This window comes from Dermacentor variabilis, chromosome 11 (assembly GCF_050947875.1).
Source record: "Dermacentor variabilis isolate Ectoservices chromosome 11, ASM5094787v1, whole genome shotgun sequence".
NCBI lineage: Eukaryota > Metazoa > Arthropoda > Arachnida > Ixodida > Ixodidae > Dermacentor > Dermacentor variabilis.
This window is the reverse complement of record NC_134578.1, coordinates 29,560,343-29,569,094: the sequence shown is the minus strand read 5'-3', so window position 1 is coordinate 29,569,094 and position 8,752 is coordinate 29,560,343.

Here is an 8,752-nt window from a genome sequence, read left to right as displayed (position 1 = left end):
TTTATATGGCATTTCCTAGGGAATTTCTGGAAGTCGATTGCCACCAGCTACATCAGCCGCTGGCCCTGTCATTTTCCGGAGCTTCACAGACTTCCGGAGATTGTACCCCAGAGGTAGGACAGCAGAGAAAACCAACCGACCGGTGACGGCCATGGGGACGAAGGTGGGACTGGTAATAATACTAGCCCGTTGCGTGTCGGAGGATAATAAAATCAAGTGGATGCCTCCAAATCTCTCATAAGCTTCTTGAGTTCTTTTCTTTAAGTCAATTGCCTGTGCAAAGTAACATTCACATATGTTTTTTTAAGAAGGGTTAAAGTCCAGCACATTAGAAAAGTTTGCCATAAAAATGACACAAGTAACTAAGTTGAAATAATGCTTTGATTTCAACAAGGGACTTAATACCTCTTGATTAAATTGCCATGAAATTGGCCTCCTGTGGCCAGCCAACATTAAACCTTGCGCGAATACTGGTAGTCCTGCACCTGTGCGCCCCTATTAGCTAGACAATGACTGAGCGAAAGCGAAATGGTTGCAGACAATTTCCTGTACACTCCTTGCTTTCTTTGTTAAAGCGTGTAAGCTGATAAGGAGACCGCAGACAGCAAGGACGAGTCAGAAGTGCCGTCCTACCTGGAGGAGCGGCTTTTCTACCGCGTATATTTCTTAAATAAAGAAAGCGTCAGAGAAAATGTTAATGCAACAAAAAAGGAGGAAAGAAAGGAATAAATTACTACCAACAGGAAGTGGATCCTCGGACCTAGAGATCCCAGACCCAGTGTTTTAGCACGACGCCACGCCGGAAGGAACGTGCGAGGGAATTATCCTCATGTGGACACCCAGACGTAGTTTCAATTGGTACTTACATGGGTCGCACCGACATGGTATATGTGTTTCCGCCCCACCCCTTGAACTTACGCCTCTGTCAGACAGATAAAAATGTTGTCCGCATTGAATAGTTTGACGTTGAGTGCCACAACACTGATTTCCTTTTACGATCGGCACTTTAAATCCGAAAACCATTCTTAAATGAATCGCCGAACAGCCCAAGACGCTGTACGCGCTGTTACTTTTGATTTTGATAGTCATTTGCGTTTTCCACGCCAAGGTAAATGTAACAACACCTTAGTATAATATAACGCATTCCAATCAACTCTCCTGTGTTGTTGCATGTCAGTGAGAGAAACCTCGGCTAGTGCCGCTGGCAGCCTTCGGTGTCACCGCTTATAAGTACTTTATGTACGCGCTCACAGATTCCTGTACGGACACCGCAAAGAAACAAAATGAACTGTTTATTTATTAATACTGATTCGGAAGCTGAAGTATAAAGGGACTTTATCCTCACCAGACTTCTTAATTCCCGAGCCCAGACGGGTTGATCGCATTTAGAAGGGACCTGCGGGTACCCTAGGCTGCCTTTCGGTCGAAGAAAATTATCTTGGCGCGGGCACCCGGAGATAGCTTAAGAGAGCTTTACAACCGTTCCAGTAATATTTGTTAGTACACTAAGGAAAGTGGAACCGCGGTACATCGATCAGTGGCCGGCTTTTGGCGGCCCGCTAAAACGCCTTCGAATGACTTCGGAGTTTATTTATTTCGTGTTGATTGCACAAAATTGCCACAACTCGCGCTAATTCACCGCGTCAACGCCTGTAACCAGAAATAAAACCGTTACAGGAACACGACACGGGCACTGACCTTAGAAGCGCGGTGAACGTGCACTAAATGTAAGCATGAACTGCCCAGAAGCAATAAGCCCTCGCGAACGCCTCGTGGAAAAAGAAAGAAAATTGAAGCCACCAAAAAACGAGTCGTTTTCTCCGTTTCGCATTTCCTTTCAATGACATACCTGTCCGCGAAGTCAATAGGGGAATGCCAGAAAAAAAGATGTCGTCTTCAGTGTCGCATATGCAGGCATAAGCGCTGCTCACACAACCTTGTTCAAATTAAGCCGCGATGCTAAACAGACAATTCTGAGCAGAATATATAGATTCAATTAGAAAAGTTTCCTGGTATTGCCCAATAAATTGTATCAAGCATTATTTATTCGGCACTGCCCGCTCGTTATGTACTGGAGTCAGTGCGACACAAACGCAATCGGTGCAGTTTCCGGTACGCGCCAGTGAACTTCGGCGCGTTTGCAGCGTATAACATTGCGGTCCAGCGTCATAGCAGTGAAACAGGCGTCTCGTCCAGTGTGACCAACGTCTTTTATAGCTCCCTTCATGGTGTCCAAGTTATTCCCAACTAGCGTCAGGGTGGCCCAGATCAATGCGTTGCCGAAATATGCGTTGGCTTCTAGCAGGAAGGCACTAAAAGACACAGGATTTCGGAATCTGGTTATATTGCTTAAATGTGGCAGTATAGACCCAACAGCGAAGCATAGCCCCCAATTTCTAGGTTTAGCAGTGCGGTTTCAATGTTTCTTGTGGGGCCTCTACAGCGGGATACAGCGATAGAGGTACTTCCTTCGTTGTGCAAAAATATTTTATATAGCCCAGCCGACTTCCGCGCTAAACCTGCATTTTTTAGTTATATCGATTGGTTTTCAATATTGATCACAGACACTTCTTACTAGTGCTGATTTAATATTAACATGTAATTTCACCTTGCAGCAACACCTCATCTAAAGTGTTCCTCAAACTGAATTTCAGTTATAATTTGGAATATTCCATCTATTTCTTCACCGATTCCCATACCATAGTGGAGCCACTGGTTGGACAGTATATAGAAACAACAGCGACTCTTCGAAGGGTGCTCAAGCTACAGGCGGTTACACCATTGTGCCGGCACGCAGCAGGCAACCGCTGCTAAATAGTAGGAACAGCGCTGCGACCGCTACGAAACGTCTCTTGCAGGTGGGAAATTCTCAAAGGGGTTGCGAACATTTGAAGTTAAAGTGGACCATCTCAGAAATACTTCGCCGCAACGCGCACTTCAATGCTTCCACCAGAAGCGGAGCTATTGGCATTCGAAGGACGCCTATGATCGTGTCGATGCTCCCTCTCCTTCTGCCGTGATGTGCACTGCAAACGCTGCGGCTGAGCGGGGCATGCCCACAATGCTCCATCTACGGAATGTCACCGCGGCGCGCATGTTGAATTTCATTTTGGATGTTCATGCAGACGCCAGGTCTCTATTTTTTTAATTCTGGCGCCTACGGCCTGCCAAATGCGGTTTTCTCAGCGAGTGGCGGTACGCTCAACGAGTGGACTCGTGGCGACACCACGCAGCAGCCGCCGCATCTGCGCTGGATAGCAGAAAGCTGCTACGTGCAACTGTAGTGCGTATGCGCAGCGTTGGCTTTGCCCGCGACAGGTTTTGTGTGCGCGCTCGCGCTGATACGCTCAACTATGCCCATGCTAAGCGGTACACTCTTAGGCAAAGTTACACCCTTTTGCTTGCCCCTTCTGCCACACAACAATAATCGTTATCGGCCTTGATGCGTTTCCTTTCTTTAATGCTGTGAGCCCGGTACTTTCCAGTAACGAACTGCACGCGCATTATCAGCATGGAACAGTCTACACCCTTTGGAGTGCCCCTTCTGATAACGCGCGTGCCGTTCGTTGCTGGAAAGTTCCGGGCTCGCAGAGTTAAAGAAAGGAAACGCATCAAGGCAGATAACGATTATTGTTGTGTGGCAGAAGGGGCAAGCCAAAGGGTGTAACTTTGCCTAAGAGTGTACATACCGGCGTTCTCCTGCGTCAACTTGACCGGATAACAGTAGATACGCCGAGCTTTCGCACTTTCAAGCGCTGCTAATAATAGCTCAGTATGAAGCGAAGTCTGCCAAGGTGTCTGGCCGAGAGCAGCCAAGTGTAAGCGCACGCTGGCAAGCCCGCGTGTGATTTGACCTTGAGTTTCAAGCTGTTTGAGGCTAGTTGGCCGTCCAAAATTAAGCGGAATTAGCGAAGCCAGATGGCTACGACACCAATGAGCAGTCTGTCCAAGTGTTAGTTCCTACGCGCGTGGCGGCAGCTGAGCGTGAGCATACGATAGTCGGCTTCTTCCGGAAGTAGGTAATTCTTATCGAAATTTGAAAGCTGATTTTCGCTTACTTCAGCCTGTTTAAAAGGTGTCAGTAGGCATACATAGCAACAATAGGAAGAACGGCACTGCTACGTTTCGCCTACGACGCGCGGTATAGCCGGCGCAGATGCAACGGACGCTGGGGCTTCGTTCAAAGCGGCAGACATTTTGGCCCGTTCGGCGCCGCTGCTACGCCTCCCCGCCAAGCGCGTCCAGGCATGTTCCAATGCCACGTGTCTTCGTGTGCGTGTGTGTGTGTGTGTGTGTGTGTGCATGTTGGTGCCCACGCTTGTTGAAGCGCGGCAGCCGGGGAGAGGAGCTCCCCCAACTGTGAAGCGAGGAGGTCCGAGCGGCGCCGGCCCGGCGGATGCGTCACCTATTCTTCCCAACGTTCCCGAGCGGCGCCGGCCCGGCGGATGCGTCACCTATTCTTCCCAACGTGGCCGAGCGGCGCCGGCCCGGCGGATGCGTCACCTATTCTTCCCAACGTGCCCGAGCGGCGCCGGCCCGGCGGATGCGCCACCTTCTCATCCCAACGTGCCCGAGCGGCACAGTCACGTGCGCGTCTATAGAGGCGTTCCTTCTTGCCCTCAACTGCGAGAGTATAAAAGCAGCTGCCCCCGGACGCCAAGAGAGAGGCTCCGATTTCTTCTGTTGAGTAACGTGCACTCCCGTCTCTCTACTTCGGTCGACCTGACCGCCCGCTGTTATGCTATGCTTGAATAAACAAGTTGTTCTGTTACCAGTCGACTCATGCTTTGCCGGGACCTTCGAATGCTTCCAGTTGTGCCCCAGGCCGCCAGGCCAACGCTACCCTTGGGGCTTGCGACCCAGGTGCAACAACGGGCGTCAGCGCTGAGTTCCCAACAACTGTCTGCCAGCGGTGAGATCGCGACAACGGAGGCCAGCAGCGAAGATATGCAGTTGACTGTATGCTGAGCAGCACAACGACCATCCGGGAGCAGTGCAACGAGCCCTGTGTGATGACTGGTTGCCTGCAGCGGAACGACTGCGCTGAATTCTTGGCTGCCAGGTTTGGTGAGTGCGGGACTTTCTTCTTCTGAGTTTTGCCAGGCTTTTGTTAGTGTCAGAAACAGAGCTGGTAATTGTGGTTGTCGTTGCTGCCGGGTTAGTTTGCGGCAAGACAATAATAGGCAGTAGAGAAAGCAGCATTCAGAGCAGCCATGGATTTGAAGTCGTTGCGCAAACCGAAATTGCTGGAGCTTGCAAGAGAGTTGGGTCTGGATGTCTCAGACAAACTCAGAAAACCAAAACTGCTGAGGGCTATTCTTGAGTTAGAAGCTGAGGATGACGAGCTGTCGGAATGCCTTGAGACCATTGAGGAGAGGGAGACTGCAAAAAGACAGGAGCGCGAACTCAAAGAGCAAAAAGAGAAACAGGAGCGCGAACTTTAAGAACAAAAAGAGAAAGAAAAAGAAGAGCGCAACCACGCTTTGGAAATGAAGCGTCTCGAGGTAGAGATGGAACGCGCTCGTAATGGAAGTCAGGCACACGGTGCAGGAGAACGAGTATTGTTCAAAATGACTGACCTGATGCGGCCGTTTAAGCTTGGAGAGGACATTGGTTTGTTCCTGGTTAACTTCGAGCGAACGTGCGAGAAGCAGGGGTTCTCTCGGGAAACGTGGCCACAGCGCTTGCTCACTTTGTTACCCGGCGAGGCGGCCGACGTAGTCGCTCGCTTGAATAGAGAGGAGGCAGAGGATTTCGACAAAGTGAAATCGAGTCTGCTAAAAAAGTACAGGCTGTCAGCGGAGGCGTTCCGTCGGAAGTTTCGGGAAAATGAGAAAGGCAGAAGTGAGTCATACACAGAGTTTGCGTACAGGCTTATGTCAAACATGCAGGAGTGGCTCAAAGAAGAGAAAGCGTTTGGTGACCACGAGAAAGTTCTGCAGTGTTTCGGGCTAGAACAGTTTTATAGTCGGTTACCTGAGAACGTGCGGTACTGGGTCTTGGATAGGCCAGACGTTAGTACAGTGGCTAAAGCCGCCGAGCTAGCCGAGGAGTTTGTGACGCGTCGGGCTCGCGGAGCTAAGGACGGTCAAAAGGGTGAATTTGGCTCCAAGTTTGAGAGGCCAAAGTTCACACCCATGAGAGCAAAGGGGAACACACGTAGTGCGGATGCGAGTGAAAGCAGTCCGACAGAACGTAAGGAGACGGCGGCAGCCGAAGCCGAACGCAGAAAGCGGTTCGAGATGAGGCAAGCGCGCGTGTGTTATACGTGCCAGAAGCCGGGTCACTTTTCGGCGCAGTGCCCGGAAACAAAACCAAAAGTTGTGTTTTTGTCATTATGCAGCACTGACGAGAACATGAAGCTTCTCGAGCCTTACATGCGAGACCTCCTCGTGAACGGGAAAGAGTGCCGAGTGCTTCGCGATTCCGCAGCTACGATGGATGTAGTTCACCCCTCCTACGTAGAACCCCATATGTTCACGGGCGAGTGCGCATGGATCAAGCAAGCCGTGGAAGCTCATAGCGTGTGTCTGCCCGTAGCAAAAGTGCTTATTGAAGGACCTTTCGGAGCACTTGAGACGGAGGCCGCAGTGTCATCTATGCTGCCCCCCCCCCCAGTACCCGTACCTATTTTCGAACAGGTCCGATCTCCTCCTGCGCGAGAAGGGGCTTTTGTTTGGTGAGGCTAGCGTTCAGGCCTTAACCAGATCGAAGGTTCGGGAGCTCGCTGCAAAGGCGGTAGTTGCGGGGCCGACGTTATCAAACGATGAAAAAGGGTCAGAGGCGCAGCAAGCTGATATTCAGAGCACGCCCGAACTGAATAAAATTGAGTCTGTAACGTTAAAGTCACCAGATGCTGGAGAGGAAATGCCCGACACGGGAAAATTAGAAGAGCTATCTGCAGATTTGCTCATCGCGCCTACGTCAGACGGACTTAATAGGTTGCTAAAAGTCAGCCGGTCGGCTTTGGTAGCCGAGCAAAAGAAGGATGGCAGCCTAGAAAACATACGCTGCATTATCAAGGAAGGTATCGCCAAGAAAAATGCTCGCTTTGTGGAAAGAGGTGGGGTCCTGTACCGGAAGTATATAGACCGCAGGGGAGTGGAGTTCGATCAGCTGATCGTGCCTCAATGCTATCGTGAGGATCTGTTGCGCTTGTCGCACGGGGGTTCGTAGTCCGGACACCTAGGAGTTAAGAAAACTAAGGACCGTCTCTTGCAAGAGTACTATTGGCCAGGGTGTTTTCGGGACGCAGAGCATTTCGTGAGGACATGTGACACCTGTCAGCGGGTGGGCAAACCAGGGGACAAATCGAGGGCGCCGTTGAGATTGGTACCTATCATTACGGAGCCTTTTAGACGTCTCGTTATGGATACAGTGGGACCTCTGCCGGTAACAGCCACGGGGTACAGACACATTTTGACTGTGATCTGCCCAGCGACAACGTTCCCTGAAGCAGTGCCGCTTAAAGAACTCAGCTCAGTTGAGATAGTCAATGCACTACTGTCCATATTTGCGCGAGTTGGTTTTCCTGCGGAAATCCAATCAGATCAGGGCACAGTGTTTACTAGCGCTTTGACGACAACTTTTCTCGAAAGGTGTGGGGTAAAGCTGTTACACAGCTCAGTGTACCACCCACAGTCGAATTCCGTTGAGAAGCTCCACTCCGTCATGAAGCGCGTGTTGAGAGCATCGTGTTTTGAACATCAAACTGACTGGGAGCTGTGTCTGCCTGGGGTGATGTTTGCATTACGGACCGCGCCGCATGCGGCTACGGGGTTTTCGCCAGCTGAGCTGGTGTACGGTCGCTCGCTGCGCTCTCCGCTTCGCATGCTTCGAGAATCGTGGGAAGGCAGGGGCGACGACCCAGTCGTGGTGGAATACGTACTTAGGCTCCTCGAACGCTTAAGAAGGGCACAGGAGTTGTCAGGTGAAGCAATGGCAAAGGCCCAGCAGAGGGCCAAGGTTTATTATGATCGGACAGCCAGGGCCCGTCGTTTTAAGGTGGGCGATGAGGTCATGATATTGCGCACATCGCTAAAAAACAAACTCGACGTGCAGTGGGAGGGCCCTGCACGGATTGTTCCAAAACTGTCGGACGTTAACTACGTGGTGAGTCTGCCAGGAAAGCGGAAAGCACAGCAAGTTTACCACTGTAATCTGCTGAAACCCTATAGACAAAGGGAAGCAGTGGTGTGCATGATGGTAAACGTTCCTGAAGAGCTTCCGGTCGAGCTTCCGGGACTAGGCTCAGTGACGAACAGGGAAGACACCGGTCAAGTCACTAGTGACCTTATCAGTAAAGCACCGCTGTCGCCTGAGCAGAAAACCGAACTACACCAGCTCTTACAAGAGTTTCAAGGTCTGTTCTCTCAGAGGCCTGGTAGGACTTCTGTCCTTACTCATGACATAGAACTTACCTCCCCAGAGCCAGTACGATCCAAGGCGTATCGGCTGTCACCCCGCCAAAGCGATATTATGGAGGCTGAGGTAAAGAAAATGCTACAGCTCGGAGTTATTGAGGCGGGTGAGAGTGATTATACCTCCCCTTTGATTTTAGTTGAGGTACCGGGCAAGGAAACTCGTCCTTGCGTCGACTACCGCAGGCTTAATTCCATCACTAAGGATCAAATTTATCCGATCCCTAACATCGAGGAGCGCCTTGAGAAAGTTAGTAGCGCTCAGTTTATTTCCACCCTAGATCTTGTCCGGGGTTATTGGCAGGTTCCACTTACAGAAGAGGCTAGTAGGT